The sequence below is a fragment of the Elaeis guineensis genome, chromosome 4, assembly GCF_000442705.2.
Source record: "Elaeis guineensis isolate ETL-2024a chromosome 4, EG11, whole genome shotgun sequence".
Taxonomy (NCBI): Eukaryota; Viridiplantae; Streptophyta; class Magnoliopsida; order Arecales; family Arecaceae; genus Elaeis; species Elaeis guineensis.
The window spans coordinates 32,865,374-32,887,470 of record NC_025996.2 but is presented as its reverse complement, the minus strand read 5'-3'; the positions used below and the strand labels follow the sequence as shown (position 1 = coordinate 32,887,470).

Below are 22,097 nucleotides of genomic sequence, written 5' to 3'. Positions count from 1 at the left end.
GATCTACTTGCATTAAGGATGGTCGCCGTCACCAGTCAGGTGCTGCCATTGTGAGTGGTGGCCGGCCCTATTTTGTTCCCTCTCCGTTTCCATGAAGAGGAAGAAAGAAGAAAATCAAAAGAAAAGAAAAGAAAAGAAAAAAAAAAAATAAAGAAAAAAAGAAAGAAATAGTTTTCTCTCTCTTCTCACTCTCCTCTCTCTACATTCTTTCTCTACTTTCCTCTCTATGTGTCTTTCTCTAGTTCTCTCTCTAGATGGATCTCTCTTTCTAAAAATCTTATGGACTAGATGTGAGTCCAGATGTCTAGAGATAGTTGAATTGATCGGTTAATTTTGGAAGGGTCTTGAACTTATAGTAATAGGGTTTTTACTGTAATTTCCTACTGTCCTTAGTCATCTATGATTTTTATATTTAGCCATGATCATATAAAAGTGCGACTGTCTACATTAGATGTTTGGCCTACCATGGATTAGAGCATGGTTGTAATTAGTTCAATGCCAAAAAAACAAACACAAAGCATATACAAAAAGGAGAGCATGTGGATAGTCAGCCAATATGAAATGTAGCATATCAGCTGTGGGTTGAGATGTTTGACCTACGATAGGCTAAAGCATAGTTGTGACTAGTCCAATATTGAAATCAAATCAAGATGATGAACCGTGTTTAATTGAATGGTATCTGGACAAGCTGGCATGTATAAAATGTGGTATTGTGATGTCAACCATAGGCTGAGATATAGTTGCCGACCATTAACGAAAATATGGTGGCTTACCACGGACTGAAGCATGAGCAGATCTAGTCTAATGCTGAAATAATAATATTGTTTGGATTAAAACTGTGTTAATCGGATTATCATAAGTAATTTCTCTGAAAGACTATTATGGAATTACTGATTAATAATATGCGACGTGTTGAATAGAATTTTGATAATATTATTCAACTATCATATTGATATGTATGAATTTTATTATTTTTCTATCAGTTATGTACATGTGTTAAAAAAATATTTCATATTTATGTTGGTATGAGTGTGAGGATTCTTATTAGGCTATTAAGCTGACACCTTCTTTTTCCTTCTAACTTGCAAGATGCATAGTATTGATAGGGTTGGGTGTAGAGTTTCGAGTGATGCAGTCCTTAGTTAGTTAGTTGATTTTTTGATACCAAATAAATATTTCAATTTTGTGAATGTTGTTAAATAAAGGTGATTTGTTTGATTTAATAAATATGATTGAAAATTTATAATTCTTCTGATATTCTTGTAGGTTTGTTTATTATTTAGGCCTTGCATATTTTTTAAAGTCTATCCTAGCAGTGTGCGGCCATCACATATCCAATCCGAATGTTGAATTCGGAGCATGACATATAGAATATATATCTATTAATTATGTGTATAACTAGAATCCTCTATAGTATGGCCTAAGCACCGTAAAATATCGTACATCTTTGGATGACCACTATCAGAAGATGGACGGCCATTAAACAATACGTGCTGCAGATCATATGGCACATGCTTGTGAACTAAGGTCGTCCATCTCTTGAACTAAGGTCATCCATCTCTTGATGGTGGCCATCTGTGACTGCATAGCACTCTACGGTGCACATGGTATGGTTAAGGACTTGTGCTTCTAGCTGGTGCCCACTTGTCACACCCCTATGAAGGAAGTTGGGGGTTTGACCTACATAGCCATTTGAAGGAACCATACACCCAGTACTTGGATTAGTCTAGCATACTTGGGCTGAGCTTTCCCTCTCTCTCAAAAGAAAAGCATGGTGGGTATTTTAGGTCTGAATAATTCTTTGTATACCACATATGATGTAAAAAAAATACACCACCCCATCTGATTAGGTCACGTAGTCACCGCTTTCCAACATGCATTTAATGCCTACATTTCCTCTTTTTCATTTGAAATTTTGAATGATGAAAATTATCCCTCCTCTTTTGAAAAAATTATGATATCCAGTAACCATATTATGACATTCTGCAGTCAAATTATGACTTTCTGTTCATAATTTAGCCACGGATGTCATAAGAAGGGAGGAGCATTTTTGTCATTTAAAAATTTTATAAATTTTTAAGGACGAAAATGTTCTTTCCTCTTTATGATTTTTAAAAGAAATTATGACTTTTTGTATACAGAAAATCATAATTGGACCGCAGGATGTCATAATATGACCACAGAATGTCATAATTTTTAGAACTGAAGGGACATTTTTGTCATTCAAAATTAATTTTAAATAAAAAAATAAAATTACAGACATTAAATATGCTATTAAATGTATGTTAGAAAGTGATGGTTACGTGCTCTAATATGATTGGATGATGTATTTTACATCAATTTTATTGCATCATGTGCGGTGTACAAAAGACTCTCTCTTTAGGTCTAGTGGCCAAAATGTTCGCAATCCCATTCATAAGAAGTGCATGAAAGGGGCGGCAGGCCAAGGAATCAGAGAATTAGAACTCCAAGGTCTCCACCACTTCATGAGCTCCATCCATGCTAATGACCGGATGTGATAAGATTCCCATGAAACACAATCTAGAAGACAAAAGGACACTGTCAAGGGGATGACAAAAATGAGGGGAAGGTTGATTCTTCTTACACCATGTATGAAAGGAAGCCTTTTCATGTCTGACTAAGAACCAGGGAAAAGGTGAAAGGTGCGTCCTCTTGGACCACGTAGAGAACAAGTGCTATATGTGACTACTCTAACACAAGTTCTCACCATGAACGATTAGTACATTCATCATTCATCTTGTTAGGTTTGCAATTAATAGCATGTCAGATCAATTTTTAGAGTTGATAGGTTATCTGGATAAAGTAGGAAAAGGAGCGGAGCCTTCTGTTAGAAAATATATCTCAAGATTTGGTCCATATTGAGCCCACAGTGAGATCCAGGATGAAAAACGAAATTCAATAAGCTCAAGATTGCCCTAAACGGAGTTCGAACGGAGAAGTTACGCATGAAAAAAGATCCAGAGCGACGGCACGATGCATGAGGCGGCGGCGGCCGGTGGCGGGCCGGCGGAGATGCACCCAGCATGCAACCGCACGCGGCCCAACGTAGGACGAGCCTAGCATGGGTGCACGCGGCCCAAGCACAGTCGGGCCCAAGCATGGGCGGGCCCCAGCGCGGGCGAGCATGTGGGCCGAGCCAGCGCTCACGGGCGGGCCGACCCAGCATGTGCGGGTGCCCAGCCCAGCACTCACACAGTCCACCATGGACTGCGGGGCCTGGCGGTCTATGGGAGCCACGTGGACTAAAGTCGCGGTCCACGCATGGTTCAGGGGTTTTTGTGCAAGATCGGACGGCCCAAATCACAGCCGATCACGATCGGACGGCTGTGAGCGAATCCGAGCGTGATCAGGTGATCAGGGGGCTATTTTGCACGATCGGACGGCCACAAATGAATTCAGGCTTGATTGGGACTCTATTTCTTACTGAAACAGTGTTTTTGTGATTCTAGAGTCTATATAACTCCGATTGATGAACTGTTTATTGTGTTAGGAAGCTGGTGACGTCTTAGAGGTGCAAAAAGGCTTCAATAGAGGTTTCAGAGAGCTTTTGTGAGGATTTTGAGATTTTTTTGTGAGAGGCTCTTGTACAAAGATTGAGTGGGGAGTTCCTCTTGTATTGATCTTATTTTATTTTCTCATAGTGAAGCTTATACGCCCCATGTAGATGGGCTTGAGATCGATCCACATATTTGTATTGTGTTTCTTATTTTATTTCTACTTTCTTCCTACTGCACCGCATGGTACCGGAACCCAGAGGGCGCTGGCCAGCCGGCCCCGACCCCGACCTCGGCCCGAATTCGGCCCCGACCCGAACCCCCCCTAAGAAAAGGAATAAGCTCACCTCTACGGTGGCACTGGCGATGGCTTTGCGGATGGTCATGGCGACGGTGGAGCGAACGGCAACGACGGCCGAACATGGGGAGAGACGTGGGATGCCGGGGGGGAGGGAACGCGAGAGAGAGAATGTCGAGTGAGGGCGGGGGGGGAGAAAATGGATTTCAGATGGGACATGACGGGACGTGGGGTATTAGTGACGAAAATTTTAGTCACTAATAATTTATTTTTATCGTAAATAATTTAAATAAAAAAAATATTTTATGACGAAAATAAGCTTTTCGTTGCTAATATTTTTCATCAAAAAAAAAATCACTGGAAAAAAAAATTTTTCAAAAATTTTTGTTGCTAATAATTCCTTTTCATCACCGATAATTTAAATGAAAAAAAAAATTTACGACGCAAATAATACTTTTCATCGCTAATAATAACTAGTGATGAATAATTTTTCATCGCTAATATTTTCTACAAAAAAAATTTTGTTGAAAAAAATATTTCTCAAATATATTATTTATGACAAAAATATATATTTCCGTCACTAATAGCCCCAAAGTTTTATTTACGATGATTATTTTTGTCACTAATTACGTTATTAGCGACGAAAATTTTCTTCCGTCGCTAATAATTACTAAAAAGATTTTTTCATTTCTAAATTTTTAATAAGTAATTATATGATGTGATAAGTGATATATTTTTATATTTATTGAAGATATTTTTGATAATTTATGATGCTAACATCTTCTTAAAAATCATAATTTCATGAATTTATTGAATTTTTTAAAAAATAAGTGATTTTGAAAAAAATATAAAATTAGATATATGTATAAAAAAATAGATATTAATTTAATTGAATAATTTAAGTATCAAAATAAAAAAAAAATTGAAAAATTTAATATATATATATATATTTTAATTTTTCAGATAAAAATCAGAGTGAAAATGGAGCCAAAATACCCTAAAAAATAAAGAAAATAGCCTTCGATGTACGATGGACCGGTCGCTCGATCCACAGAGCCAGGGCGCGATCCACAGAAAACTTCACGCGGTCCACAAGCATGGCTCACAGCGAGAGAGGGGTTTATGCGCAATCCGACGATCCATAAGCAATCCATCATGCGATCCAACGACTGTTATCGCTCCCGACTTTGAATAGGATTCTTTTGCGCGATCCGACGGCCAAAACTTCATCAAAACCCAGATCCAACAGCTGACATTCGATTCGACTTTGATAAGAATTAAAACTATGATTTTTGATCAGATCTGGGCGGTCCGAAGCTGATCCGATGGCCAAAATATTTCTAAGGAGATTAATACGATCTCTAAGGGTTTTAGGACTCCTTTTCCTACCAAAAAATTATAAAAAATTTATCTATAAATAGGAGGTCCGAGAATAAGCTTGAGGAGCAGAAAAATTGAGTTGAAGGTATAGAAAAAAATAAAATAAAATAAAATAACTTTAGGAACCCAAGAAAAAGAAGGAGAGAAGTCGGTTCGCTCTACGGAGTACGACGGAAGACGAAGAGATCATCAATCATCTTTCGACGAGGCTTGACTGATCAACTTCAGATCCTTATTACAGTTTTATTTTTATTTTATTTTATTATTTCTTTTAAATTTTTTATACTTAAATTTTAATTTTAATTAATGTAAAATTTATTTTTCTATACTTTAAATTTCTGTCTTTTATTTTTTGCACGTAGATGCTAGGATCTAATGAGTAGATCTTAGTACCAATTTATTTTTATACTTTTTAAATTTTTATTATTTATTTTTATTACAAGTAGATGCTAAGATCTAGTTAGTAGATCTTAGTATCTGATTTATTTTTTGCACTTTTAATTTTTATTTTTCGACTTAAATTGCTTTCTCCAAAATTTTATTTTTTTTTGTAAAATCAAAGATTTCAAATCAAAATCCTACCCTCTCTATGGATTCGATCCGACTCACTACTTTCTATATATTTTTAATTTTTATTGAAGTCAGAATTTGATTGATAATCACGATGTCCTAACGACAGCATTGCGATCGTATCAATTTTTGACGTCGTTGTCAGGGAAGACACTAATTTTAATATTTGATTTCTTTGATTTTTTTATGACTATTGCTTACTAACTTTTTTTTTAATCTTTTTATAGAAAAAAATCAAAAATTTAAAAAAAAAAGGGAGATAGAAAGCCTCCAAGTTGGTGAGATCAATCCTAACCCTTGCCTTAACTTTTTTTTTTAATATTAATTACTATTTTTTAACCTAAAATTCATCCACATAAACATAATAAAAATTACATGACAAGAGTAGAAACTTAATTTTTAGAAGCATTCATCATTGTAGATTTATTTTTGGTGATCGCTGGAGATAAGGTAAGCTTTCAAGTTTTATTAGTTTCATGCATCTAATTTAGTTTCATAGAACCCCTTGTTTGAAATTGGTTGTGCATATTCATCTCAAATCAATTTAAAGGCAACACCCATAACAAGATAAGGTGGAGATTTCATCACCCTCTCTTGGTCCAAAAATAACCAACCAGCATCCTGCATTAACCCTAGCCTAACTAAAATCAAGTAGACATTGGCCCCTAGTATTAATCGAGTTCATTTCTGAGTATTGTGTTCAAGTCAAGTGCAAAGTAAGTCCAAACTCACTCCTGAAACTGGTGTCTAAGGCTAGAGGTTATAAAGGCTCAGCCTAAGTGGATTTATGGTTATTTAATTAGTTCCGTTAGCTTACCTGGTCGATTCAATTGGTGTCTAAGGCAAGCAACGGGGGGACCCCCACGATCCCACCTCTTACCGGCTAGTTGAAAGAAGTGAGAACAAACTCAATTTGTATCTAGACTAAGCCACTCTACATCGAACTATTAGGTCTAAGAAACCCATAGGTGTCTAGGTTTAATTATTTGCTAACTTGATTGTAATTAACACTATACCACAACTAATTCTTCCCACCTTACGTATCTAGGTCTAGGGCTCTTTCTTTCTTCTCTCTCCTTTTTCTCTTAAAAAAAAAAGAAACAAAAACAAAACTTGAATCATACATTAGGGTTTGCACTAGTATATGCAAGGTATAAGATCTCTCTATTCTGACCTAGTTGAACCCAATCCTGAGATTGAACGGTTGATTCATATTAAACCTAAAAATCAGATGATTGGAGATCCTAGAAAACCACCTAGGCAGATGAAAGAATATTTTATTCCTTCCACCTATAACCCATCGACTTGTATCCACTTACCTGATATCTCTGCAAGCCACTATGAGATCAAGTCGACCACAATCCAGATGCTTCCGTCTTTCTATGGAATACTAATGAAGATCCTTACAAGCATCTGGATGAGTTCTTAAAAATTTGTTCCACGATGAAAATTCAAAATTTTACTGATGATGTACTTAGATTGACCTTATTTCCTTTCTCACTTAAAGATAAAGCCAAGTACTGGCTTGGCACAATAGGGAGACCAATCCAAACTTAGGCTGAAATGCAGCACGAGTTTCTTAAGAAATTCTATCCCATAGGTCGAACCAACACCATGAGGCGAGCCATCACTGGATTTGCTCAGCTTCCAGGAGAACAAATTCATGAATCATGGGAGAGACTTAAGGAACTTCTTAGAAAATATCCACATCATGGTCTATCTAAGTGGCAAATTGTTCAAGCTTTTTATGAGGATTTAGGTGATCAATATAGACAGATGGTAGATGCATCTTGTGGGGGTGCATTTATGAGTAAAAGTGAGGATGAAGCCTACACTTTATTTGAAACTGAGTGAAAATTCAATCAATCATGTTTCATTATCCTCCTACGAAAGATCAATCCCTCACCAAAAGCGGGTAAAAATTTTTGAGATCAAGCAAACAAACTCTAGTCCTAAGACCGATCTGAATCTAATAGCCCAAAGATTAGATAAAGTCGACCTTTTTGCCCAGAAATTTGATCAGTTCCTAGCATTAGGTCAATAATCTCCTGCATAATACACACCACCACCTAATTATCAAGTGATTTGTTCTATCTGTGCTAGCCCAGCCCATCATGTTAGTGAATGTCCCACGGCTGCACAGTTTCCACCTTTCATTCAAGAACAAGTTCAAGCTGCCCAAGGTTACTCCAAACCTGTCAATGATCCATTCTCTAACACATATAATTCAAGCTGGAAAAACCATCCTAATTTTTCTTGGAGATCCTAACAGACTCATGCTCAGACCCAAATTCTTCTTTTGCAGAACTTTCAGAATAGGCTCCAATACCAAAATTATGCCTATAATAGTGGTCAGCCTAATCAGCCTATCCAGCCATCCTATTACAATCAGTCATTGTACCCCCTCCTCAACAGATCAATCTAGCCGATGATAGATTTAGCCAACTTCAACAAATGATCATGATCCAACAGCAATCCCTCATCAGGCTAGAAGTATAAATAGATCAATTAACTGAGTCTACCATGAGGAGAGAACTAGGTCAATTACCAAACGAACCAATACCGAATTTTAAAAATGACCCACCCATCCACCAATCACCTGGACCTAATCATCAATCCAATGTCCCACCTAAGAATCCCCAATTTGAAAGTGATAATGTAATTTCTGAGCTTAAAAGTGATAGGATTCTTAAGAACCCATATCAAGTCCAAGTGAGTGAGGCTAGTACTGATGCTAGTCAAAAAGAGAATTTAGAAGAGGAGATTAGTACTGATCAGACTAGCCCAATAGAAGAACCTGAGCCCAGTATTGATATTGATCTAAGTGATAATGAGAAGAGAGCAGATGAGTTAGCCAAGATATATTCATCAAAAATTTCATTCCCTTCAGCCCCAGAAACCAATTCTTCCACTTTAAAATCACCTCCTCCAGAACTGAAATTATCCTTGGTCACATCTGAGTATACATGTTTAAAATCAACTGATACCCTTCCAGCATTCCGTGCATCAAACTCAACTTTAACCTAAAAACTCAATTCATAAGCATTTTAGAAGAACAAATAGGAGAAATTCTCGATAAACAAGGGCTGTAAATGGGTTTGTGAACTATCTTTCTAAAATTAAGAACGGAGATGTGAAATACTGTCTGAAGATTGATAATAAAATACTAAATTTATCATAGGCCATCTTCATAATATTGGCAATCCAAAACCATTGAAATTTGTCAATCCAATATTCGACACGGGATGGGTGAGAGAATCAGCATGGTCTGACTGAAAATGATAAACTTAGCGCTTCCTGGGAGGCTACCCAGTTTTCAAGTTTTTAATTTTTGCTTTTGCCTTTGCTTTCTTTTGCATTTTGTTTAGGATAATCGAGTCTTGCTTTGTGTCTTTTGTAGGGATTTAAAAATAATGTTGGCTAAGTTGGAAGGAGAATTAGTTTTAAAAAGACTTATGGATCAGGTGATATCTCTCTTTTCTTTCTCTTTACATGCACTGTTCATTTTTTCTGCTCCATTGAGGACAATATTGATTAAGTTTGAGAGGAGGATAATAAAAAAATTATTTTTTAAATCCTCAAGTAAGTTAGTATTTAGTATTTAAGCATCTGATTATACTTAAAAATCAAGTTAAATCAAATATTTTTTTTAAAAAAATTGATGTACAGATAGAGAGTTTATGAGATATTGAGGGATCAAGTATTAAGAAAACTCAATAAAGAGTTAAATTTAGAACTTAAATATTTTTTTTTGAGTATTTCTAAACTTTTCTACCAGCATCAAAGAAGGGTTTACTTTTATGGATTTGTGTAGAGTAACTATACGTTTCTTCATATATTCAAAAAAAAAAAAAAAATTTAAGTACTTCATGCTGAGTAACTGGGCCTCTTTGCCTAAGCAAGCATTGAGTTTCGCATCAAAAGGTATGAAGGGCAAAGAAGCTTTGTTGTAAAGCTAGTTTTAACTCGTAGCCTGTTTGATTCGAGCAAGTAGGTTCGAGGGATATTTTATACCTAGTACTCTAAAGCCATCTGATTTGGGAGTCATTGATTGAAAACTCGCTACATGGATCAAACAGAAAGCTTAAGGGGTTAAGACACTCAATAGCAGTACAACATTAAAAAAAAAATTAATCAATAAATGAAGGACGGAAGTAATGATATACTTGTCCATTGAAGGTGAATGATTTGAAGATAAAGGTAGCGATAATTTGAAAAGTTCAGAAAAAATTTAGTATTCTTAGTTTAACTCTTATATTAACTAGTATTAATACCCCAATGACATACCTCATTTACACTCTACTGAACATCAGTGGTCTTTTGAAAATTATTTGGTGAAATTTGAGATTTTAAGTTAAACGGTACTTAATTCTAAATTCTTTCTTTACTCGAAGACGAGCAAAGTTCAAGTTAGAGAGTATGATAAGTGATATATTTTTATATTTATTAAAGATATTTTTTGATAATTTATGGTGCTAACATCTTCTTAAAAATCCTAATTTCATGAATTTATTGAATTTTCTTAAAAAATAAGTGATTTTAAAAAAAATATAAAATTAGATATATTTATAAAAAAATAGATGTTAATTTAATTGAGTAATTTAAGCATCAAAATAAGAAAAATTTTTGAAGAATTTAATGTATATTTTTTTCAATTTTTTAGGTAAAAATCGAAGTAAAAATGAAGCCAAAAATCCTAAAAAATAAAGAAAATAGCCTTCGATGTATGGTAGACCGATCGCTCGTCCACAGAACCAGGGTGCGGTCCACAGAAAACTTCACGCAGTCTACAGGTGCGGCTCACAGCGAGAGAGGAATTTTTGCACGATCCAACGGCCTAGAAGCAATCAATCACGCGATCCAACAGCTGTTATCGCTCCCGACTTTGAATAGGATTCTTTTACGCGATCCGACGGCCAGAACTTCATCAGAATCCAGATCCAACAGCTACATTCGATCCACTTTGATAAGGATTAAAACTATGATTTTTGATCAGATCTGGATGGTCCGAAGCTGATCCGACGGTCAGAATATTCCTAAGGAGATTAATACGATTTCTAAGGATTTTAGACTCCTTTTCCTACCAAAAAATTATAAAAATTCATCTATAAATAGGAGGTCCGAAAATAAGCTTGAGAAGTAGAAAAATTGAGTTGAAATATAGAAAAAAATAAAAATAAATAAAATAGCTTTAGGGATCCAAGAAAAAGAAGGAGAGAAGCCGGTTCGCTCTACGGAGTATGACAGAAGACGGAGAGGTCATCAACCATCTTTCGATGAGACTTGGCTGATCAACTTCAGATCTTTGTTACAGTTTTATTTTTATTTTATTTTATTATTTTTTTTAAATTTTTTTACTTGAATTTTAATTTTAATTAATGTAAAATTTATTTTTCTGCACTTTAAATTCTGTCTTTTATTTTTTGCATGTAGATGCTAGGATCTAATTAGTAGATCTTAGTATTAATTTATTTTTATACTTTTTAAATTTTATTATTTATTTTTATTGTAAGTAGATGCTAGGATCTAGTTAGTAGATCTTAGTACCCGATTTATTTTTGTATTTTTAATTTTTATTTTCTGACTTAAATTGCTTTTCTAAAATTTTATTTTTTTTTGTAAAATCAAAGATTTCAAATCAAAATCTACCTTTCTGTGGATTCGATCCGACTCACTACTTTTTACATATTTTTAATTTTTATTGAAGTCAAAATTTGATTGATAATCATGGTGTTCTAACGACAGCATCGGATCGTATCATGATGCTTGTATGATAAAATTTTTCAGATCTAACTGACAAGATAGACGGCAGGACCACATTGATTCACTAAAAATAAGTTCAAGGATATTTGACTACAAACTTTTTAACTTAGACTTTCTGCAAAAATAATGATATTTGAGAGGTCAAAAAATAGAATTAGACCTCTTTAGCACCAGAGCCCAGATATGGGGTGCAAAATTTTCCCTTGATCAACTACCATATTATCTTTTTATTTTTTTTGTTTATTAAGTAAAATGGATAGAAGACCCACCAAAATCGGGCCAAAGCATAATTCAAACTAGGGGTGTCAATGGGTCAAATTATTTTGGTTTACATGCAGGTTGAAGTAGGTTCGACCCATACCCCACATATACTTTTCCTTCATCCATATCAGTTCATCAACCTTTCTAAATTTTTATTCATTGCTTATGTGTATAACTAAGAAATAAAACAAAATAAGGTTTTCAAAGATCACAAGCAATAAAATCAAGATTTATCTTTAAATATATCATTATAAATATAACAAACATAAAATTTAGTATATATGATAATTATGAACTAACTAATGATTAAACTAGATAAAATACACTCATATATTCTAAAATATCTAGGCCCACTCTGTCCATCATTCTTGTAAACTTTTAATTTTAATATTTATTATTTTTTTATAAGTTATTTATAATTTTTTTATGATAAAAATTTTTATTTTTTTAAATTACATTTGGCATTTTAAGTATGATTCCAACAATTTTTTAAATTTTCAAAATTTTTAAATCATTAGCGATGAAATTTTTCATCATTAAAAGTCGTGTTTACGATGAAAATTTTATTTTCTATCGCTAATAATTTGTTTTTAAAATTTATTTTTTTTTATTTTTTAAGTATTGGCGACGATCAAAATACATCGTAAATAAGTAATGATTTTACGACATTAATTCATTTTATGGTCGCAAATAGTTCATTATTTACGTTAAAAAATTTTCATCATAAATTATTTTTTATTTTTAAATTTTTAAAATATATTTATTTATGATGAAATTTTTTTTTTCATCGTAAATAACTATTATTAGTAACGAAATTAGTTTTATCGCAAATATTATGTAATTTTAAATTTTTATTTTTTTATTATTTGTGACCAAATAATTTGGTTGTAAAAAATATCTTATTGGTGACGAAAATCTTTTCTTAATCGTAAATACCTTACTTTTAAAATTTTAAAATTTTTATAAATTTCTCAGATATTAGCAACAAAAATAATATTCTATCATAAATATTTTAATTATCTACAATGTTTATCTTTTCATCGCAAATAATCTTTATATTTTAAATTTTTAAATTATCTAACTTTTAAAATATTAACGACAAAAATATTTATCGTTAATAAATTTTATTTATGATATAAATTTTTTTCATCATAAATAATTAAATTATTTGTGACTGCTATTTACGTCGTAAATAATCAAGAATATTCAATTTTTTATTTTTCTTTAAATATTAATGATGAAAATTTTTAGTCGTAAATTATATGTATTTGGAGACGGAAATGTTGTTTTCATCGTAAAAAACTTAACTATTACCGATGAAGCGTATATCATTGCTAATAATTAAATATTTATAATTTAAAAAAAAATTATTTACAATGAAAATATTTATCAAAAATAATTAATTAATTATGATAAAATTATTTTTTTCATCGCTAATATTTTTTTTTTGCGATAGATTTCTTTTATCGTCATAAATATTTCTTTATTTCTGACAAAAAATTACTTTCACCGTTGATATGGTTATTTGAGATGAAAATATTTTCCATCGAAAATTAATTCACCGCTAAAAATCGCTTTCCTTGTAGTGGGTTTTTATGTGCGATCGGACTGCCCAAATCACAGTCGATCTTGATCGGACGGTTGTGAGTGAATTCAAGCATGATCAGCTGATCAGGAGGGCTGTTTTGCATGATCGGATGGCTCTGATGCGAGCCAGTCACGATCGAACGGCCACAGATGATTCCAAGCTTGATTGAGACTCTATTTCCTACTGAAACAATGTTTTTATGATTCTGGAGTCTATATAACTCCGATTGACGAACTGTTTATTGCGTTGGGAAGCCGGTGATGTCCTAGAGGTGTAGAAAAGCTTCAACAGAGGTTCAGAGAGCTTTTATTAGGGTTTTGAAGTTTTTTTGTGAGAGATTCTTGTACAAGAGTTGAGTGGTGAGTTCCTCTTGTATTGATCTTATTTTATTCTCTCATAGTAAAGCTTACATATCCGGTGGAGATAGGCTTGAGGCCGATCTACATATTTGTATTATATTTTTAAATTTTTTTTTCTACTATACCACATGGTACCGGATTCTGGTGAGCGCTACACCTTCAGTTTACCCAAAATCTAGACTTTGCGAAAGCAAATGACATGCTTACATAGAAACCCTAGAAAATGGCAATTGTTTTCTTTGTAAAAGAAGGTACATACTTAAAACTTTCGTGTCCATTAGTGCCATGCTGAATCGTCGAAAGAGAGATCTTAAACAAGGAAACCTTTCTCTCCTCTGCAACTTGCCCTTGCAAAGCAGAGAAAGGACAAGAGAGAGCAACGGGGAGTTCAGGAACCAAGAAAACATGGGTGCAACAAAAAAATTACTAATTTCATTGTTAATTAAGTACTATTTTTCTCATATTAAATTTGTGAGTGTGTCTGCCTTTACATAGAAAAGGTAATAATTTTTTTGGCATTTTGCACTTAAAATAGTTATATATTAACTCAACCAAAAATCTATCGGAAGGGCTATCCATGCAAAGATCGAATAATTTGAGGGGTATATATGTAAGTAGCTATTTTGAAAGAGTAAATATAATAAGCTATATTTGTAAGAATATATATTCAATGAAAAATCTTTGAAAAATGAAGCCCATTTTGTAGTTGGCATCTTTGCAGTGCTTTAGTTGTATTTGGGTGCTGCTACCTACGTAGCTACCAGCATGAATTTTGAAAAACAAAACATCTCACGTACTTATCAAACTCATAAAAATTGAACATAACCCATCTAGCACGGTATTCAAATTTATTAAAAAGGAACAAGAAAATCATTAGAACGGGGGAATAACATTCCTAGCTAAATATAAACTCTACGTAATCTTCCACCAAAAAGTTCAATGCAACTTTTATTTAATGATAACATTAATTGATACTTGAAGCTCGTGAAAAGAAGCTTGTTTAGTTCAAAAAAATTTGAAGCCAAGAAGTTAATCATCTAGGTTCATTTCCCCACTATATGGAAAGATGATGAGTAATTTGGTGGAATGCCGGTACTTGTCGCAAAGAAGGATGACTAATGAAGTAATTATCGCACTTCAGAAAAATAGGAAATTAACTTGCAGTTACAACATTGCCAAAAGGTGTCGTGTCCCTCATGAGCTCGCTAACGTTAAGTGGTGGTATAGCCGCATCTCTCAAACATTTTATAGAGGGCATCATGGTATCCCATGGATGGCTATGAATCTTTGCGCACATGTTCGAACAAGGAAGCCAAAACCTTGCGGCTCCTGGTGTTATAATTGAAATTAGACAAGATGACAATGAAAACAAACACATAGAATGTATAGAGCATAGCATAAAGCATAAATATAAATAAATAAATAAATAAATATATATATATATATATATATATATATATCTTCATAAAATATTTATTATATATATATATATATATTTTGGTATACGGACACATGCCACCTAATGACGTTAAGAATTAGTAGTTTAAAATTAAAATGCTTGTAATACCCTTAAAGAGTAAACATGTAAAAAGAAGCATTTAGAAGGATATATATGTAAATAATAATTTTACAAGAATATTTATGCAATTTCATATATTTAGAAAAAATTATTGTCTATTCATTAAAGATATTTGATCATTTTAATTTTAAACTGCTAATTTCTTATTGACATTAGATGGTATGAATATATATTTAAAAAATATAAGAGTATATATAAAAATAAGTATTTTATAAAGATATATAAGTATATATATAAAATAAGTATTTTATAAAGATATATAAGTATATATATAAAATAAGTATTTTATAAAGATATATATATATATATTAATTTGAAAAAAATATTTATATAAATTTTAATATTTTAGAGGGTATATATGCAAAAAATTTAGAGCAATATTATTAGCGTAGAAAGTTCGATGCAAGAACAATGGGACAACAATTAAACAAGCACACAAAAAATATGTATGTGAAGGATTCTTTCTAATCCTCAAGTAACAAGTATCCTAATTTTTGTACAAAGAAAAGGTATTCTAGTTCTTTCCCAAGGAGGAAGGAAATGTAGGCGTGTCTACAGTAGTCCTTAGAAAGAGCAACGACTGAGTAATTTCTCATGCATCTACGGTGCGGCTGAAGGCAAATCTAGGAAGATGCTAGAGATCTTAGCCACAATGGAGCCATGCCAAGGCGAGCCGGGATGCGAATCATTGCAAAGCAACTTCATACAAAGCTAGTGCCCATCCTCCCCTATCATCTTTTCTCAATGGTTCTCCTCTTTCTATTCCATTTGCTAGCTAACATCCATGAAATGCGATAGTGCTTTCTAGCTATGGTTTTGTAACTGTAGCTCTCATCACCAAAAGAAAAGATAGGTTAAGACTTTAGATCCTGTCCAGATCTTAAACAACTAAAAGGTTTCTGCAACTATTCAATCCGTACTATTGAGTGTCACGCTTCTACTAAGGTAGGAAAGGTCAGACTTGAACAAAGGTGGATCTCATTTTCTATTCACTCACCCATCAGCCACGAGGGAGGCCCACTTGTATGAATGGATGTGAGTCAATGATCCGACCATCTAGTTACTGGTAGTGGATCTTCAACTGCCTAAATAGTGGCAGATTGAAGGGGACTTTGGAATCTAGATAAGATTTTCCTTGCATACAAAATCCACTGGATGGGGGTCAGAGTTGTACAACCAATTAAAATTTATATGTTCTGCTAATTTTAAGAATTTCCTACATCTAGGATAGTAGGATTTGCACAATCAATTATATATCCAAAATTGGAGATACATGCAACAAATGATTAGCAGAACATATGTCTAATGTAATCTTTAAACTATGCCATTTTCTCGAGGACTGTCTCATATTTGTTCCTTTCTCTCTTTTTTTTTTTTCTTTTTTTTTCTAACATTCTTGTGGTTTTTTTTGCTATGAAAATTAACATTGAACCATTTTATGTTATTAAACTATAAATAAAAAAAGAAAAGGGAAGAAAGGTACAAACGTAGACGTTGCGGACATACAGAAAAATCTAATTACATCTATTTGTAAACATATCAAGTTTGATCTTTTTAATTTAATTTAATAGTAAGAATGATACTGGCACGGTGTGTGGGAAGATAATTTCAAATATACATTTATGTAATAGAATAAATAATTACTTGGAAAATAGAATGAAAAAATAAGTTATAATTGAAATGTTTAAAATAATTAATGATCCCAATCTCAATAATAAAAATATCGGCATTTATAGAAAAGATAAATTATTTCCACAACAATTGAAGGTTTGTAGTAAAATAAATAAATATTTGCTTATGTTGGATATCTGATCTTAATGTCAATCATCATGACACCAATTAGCACATCGAGCATAGAAGAAACAGAGGTGAAGATTTTTTCCTCCCATTGCTTTGATCACCATGACATTAATGGCACGTCAAATGCAAAATAAATAGAGGTGGATTTCTTTTTTGTTTGGTCTCCACTTGCTTCAGTCACCATGATATCATTGGATATCAAATATAGGAAGAAATAGAGGCTAATCACTAAACAACTTTCTAAAATAACTCTAAACAGCTTCTTAAGATATGTTTTTCAATTTTTTTGCATGGAGAAAATTTTTTTAAAAGGAAACATTTCATAATTAACTTTAACATGGCTTCCTAAAAAACTAGTGGCTTTCTAAAATAAATCAAAATTTATTTTTTTTTCTCTCTATATGTATGGATTCTAAACTGCCAATATTTTTTTTGAAATAATTAAAATTAATGGTCTCCTAAGAACTCAATTTAAAATTAATTTTAAAATTTTTCCTCAACGTGCATGGTAGCCATACAGAGATTGCAAGACGGTTTTAAATAATGAAGAATAGAAGAACATTTGTGTTACAATTGTTAGAAAAAATGTCACAAAATATTCTCACTCTTTGCATGAGCACGTAGAATTTAAACTAAGACTTTTTGTATAACAACCAAAAAAATACTTCGCCATTTTTGTTATCAAGTATCTGTTGTCAAAGCAACGGAACTGTATTATTACCATCAATCCATAATCCACAAAGAATGCAACCAAAACACCAAACATTAGAAGAGTAAAAGGCAATTTTCCCAAGATTTTTTGTAAAGCCAAGAAAAGACACCTAGCCCTACCAATGAGCACAAAATCAAGTTTGTATGGGGTAAAGTTTCTATGACATTGTGGAGCACATTATTCAAGCATACCAAGGGAAGCAAAATCACCATCTTTTTAGAGTATCATTTTGAATATGAAACTCTTTCTGATGGAATATAGTATAGCTTATACCATGCTAGATCAAAACTTGTTGTTACAGAAATCTATCTTGGATCGGATTAATTGGAGTGGACGGCGACCACAGATAGCGACGATAGAACCTATAAGATAAATTTTCGATCAGAGTTGGTTCTGATTGAGACTTTCGACACTCTTGAAATGAATGGAAAGGAGTGAGCATTTTGGAAGAAAGTGATGTCATATCTTGAGGGTCCCTATAGGACTCTATTTATAGATAGAGATGAACAACTATGAGAAGGAAGGAGAATCAGCAATTAGCTTTGACTTATCCGGTGAGATACATCTATGATCTTTGCTTTATTTGGAGAAATATATTTATTATCTCCTATCTTATGAAAATGAAAGAGAATAGATGGTTAGCCTATTTCATTGGATGAGATATTTTGTTATCTTCTTCCTTATCTGTTAAAGCAGATTGTCATGCAGATTCTGAATTTTTTTCTAGCTGACATTAATTGGTATAATATTTTTTGAAATATTAATAGGCATCAGCCATTATTAAGGTGGACCGGGCACAGCTTCCTTGCGCATTGGCTTCATCTGAGGAAAGAATTTTCTACTTATAATAGAACGAAAACTCATTCAGTAATATGCAAGTCAATTAATGGTTACCATAACGAGTCATGATTATTTTGAAGGATTAGTCTAAGTGCTCGTCTAGTGACATTGAACGAAGACAGGGTAATCTTAAAAGTCAATATTTTGTTACATTCAGGCTTGGAACTTAAAATGACTACCCACTAAATGGCTAAAGGAATAAATGTGAACTTGTTGGATTATATTGCCGACTTGCAACAACCATTATGAGTCTCAATATAAAAGATACGTTGAGAATAATACTCAATTCTGTAAGTAATGGGTGTCAAAATAGCTTGTTTTAGCTTTGAAAAGCTTGTTTTAGACAACATACATATAATGATGGCCATGTAAGTGGAGCCGCGTCAACATACCATCAATCCTGGAAGCCGAACAGAAAATGATTTTGGGTTTCTTCCCAACCTTACCAGGAGGCCATCAAAATAGGCATCTGATTGGACTGTAAAGCAGTAGTTCCAACTGTTCCATTACTCTCAGGCCCTTTGGATTTTAAATATTACATACACATATACACACACCGTCAAAGTTCCACAGAAGTTATTTGTTACTTGCAATCGACCATTCTAATGAAGGTAGAGTGGATGAATGGATGCTTGACAAAAATCATAAAAGCACAAAACGAGTCGCCGCCATCCAACTTCACCGCAAGCATCGTTGCATAATAAATCACGGACCAAACAGTAAATACTATTTCAGAAAAATATTGCCACTTCAGCTAGCATCATGTGCTAACTTTAGGTCGACATTCCATGATTAATTAATAGACGGGAGTCACTTGCATTGTGCTAAATATTTATAACTGCAGTGTGTTTGATGCTAACTCCAGTAACTTCTTCTGGATGCTGTATCGGATTGACGATAAGATGATAACAAACAACACAAATATGAGAAAGACGACAACTAAAACATTAAGCATGGCACCACGGAGGACACAAACCATAGCTAGCGATATTGTTTCCTGATCTTTGCAAGATAAAGCACATTCACATCTCTCAATGTTCTTGAAGTTGAAATCAAGCACGAAGGTGCTAACCATCCACAATTTAATAGACATATAGATCGAGACATGCATGACATTAAAAAAAAAAAAACACGCACACGCAAACTAAAACGCACCCAGTGATAAGTACCTAAGAGTGTCCATAAAAATGTCGATTTGGATACTATTTTTGGACGAGCACCCGATCAGCGGACAGGATACCATGGGGGTTCCTCTATGATTGCCTATATCATCCTCTTGCACCATGAAAAGACCACAAGAAATAAAGGCAGTCGGTATTTATACATAGGAAAGAAGAAGAAATGATCCTTGGCTGTAAACAATGAATTCATGGATGAAAAGACTATAAATATCTCAAGTCAAAAATGAACTTAGGTCAAAGAAAACTTCTGAGGCTCCAACCTATTGAAATAGTCCAGCTTAATAATCAGGCCTGAGGAACAGATCCATGACAGTGTAGATGGACAGCAGACAAGAACATGCAAGAAAATATGAACAAGAAACACAATCACACTAATAGATAGAGCTGTTCAAATCCCGGGTGACCCACCCAAGCCCTGCACCTTTAAAATGGGCTTGGGCCTCATTTTTCAACCTAACAGGTCAAATCGGGCATCAAACCCAAACCCATCTTTTAAACGGACTGGGCTTGAGTTTACATCGATTTGGCCTGGAGCCGGCCCGAATCTGATTATATATGTTTGAAATTAATAAATATATTATATAATATATAATTTTATTATCTTAAATATCTTTCATAATTTCAATAATTACTTTCCTATTCTTATCCCCTATTTTCCAATCCACCTCCTCCCTACCACCCCACTGTCTCCTCGCCATGTTCTCTCTGCCTTTTTGCTTCATCTATTTGTCCTCTCCACTTTCCCACCTCCTCCTCACCTAGTATTTTTCTTGGCCGCCTCTTTTACAGTGATTGAAAAAAAAAAACTATGGTGAAGCCTCAGCCCAAAAGCCCAAAGCCTGATATGGAGTGGGCTTGGGCCGAAGGAGGCCTGAAGTCTGAAGACCAGGCAAGGCGAAGCTCTGCTTGAAAAATCATTGTTGTACGTGTACGTCCTTAGAACTGAGCCCAACCCAAATGACCAAGCCCATCCGATAAGTAGACCTAAAAGTTAGCAACGGAGTAATTCTTTGTACACCGCATCCAGTGTAGAAAAAATATACCATCCCATCTGATTAAGCCACGTAGCCTCTGCTTTCTAACGCGTATTTAATGCCTGCCGTTCTATTTTTTCTTTTAAAATTTTGAATGACAAAAATATTTTTTTTTTAAAAAAAAATTATGATATCGTATGGCCATATTATGAAATCCTACGATCAAATTATAACTTCCTACATGCAGAATTTTATAATTTGACCATAAGATATCATAAGGATGGGAGGGCATTTTTATTATTTAAAAATTTTATAAATTTTAATGACAAAAATATCTTTCTATCTTTATGACTTTTAGAAAAAAATCATAACATCATCTATGCATGAAGTTATAATTTGATTACAGGATATCATAATTTTTTTAGAAGAGGAAAAGAATTTTCATCATTCGAAATTTCAAATGAAAAAGTGAAACAGCAAGTATTAAATGTATGTTAGAAAGCGATGGTTAAATACTTCAATGTGATTAGGCAGTACATTCTATATCAATTTTATTGCATCGCACGTGATGCACAAAGACTTTCTCTTAGCAATATCCAAAGGACATAATATTTAAAGAAATAAAAAGCAATCTGTATACGCATTGAGTCAATGTCAGATTGAGCTTAGAGATCTGGTCAGTTGTGATGTATAATTAAGTTCCACTAACCAGAAAGAATAAATCCTTAATGCAGTAGCTAACAGAATTTTTATTATATTTAATTCACATTAAGTGTGAGACTTTTTACATCCCTATGTATTCGATTTACTCGGCATTTATGAATGGTAAGCATGATCAACCAAAAAATTATCTAGGTTACCTGTTGCAAGAATTATTCTGGCAAAATCTGCAATGAAAAATTTCTCATGATTATTTGTGTTTCAAGTCGCACTTGGAATGACCAAATTTATGGTGAAGATCGCCAACTGACCATCATGGGAAACCAAAATCACTACCTAATTGTGATCCTCTGTGGAAGAAGAAATCATTCGAATGCAGAAAAAAAAAAGAAACACAAGGAGTGCGTTAGAATGGAAATGCATTTTATTCATATTAATATTCTATTTAAAAAATAAGAATATTTGATGCTAAATTAATCACAGAAATGATGCAATTTCTTTACTCTGTGATGATGGAAAGGTGATGCATCTGTATAATAAATTCTACAGAACCTCAATTTATCTGGCTGGCTGCTGGCATGGTAGCAGATGACAGAATTATTTGTAGAGGGATGCTC

General features: G+C 33.4%; 1 non-coding gene across 1 annotated transcript; it reads right to left on the bottom strand.

Annotated features, from left to right (window-relative positions):
* Window positions 1-7,374: 7,374 nt before the first annotated feature.
* LOC140857673 (small nucleolar RNA R71) lies at window positions 7,375-7,481 on the bottom strand. The gene has a single exon (XR_012141167.1). It is a non-coding gene; the product is annotated as a small nucleolar RNA R71 (small nucleolar RNA).
* Between the last annotated feature and the right edge of the window lie 14,616 nt (window positions 7,482-22,097).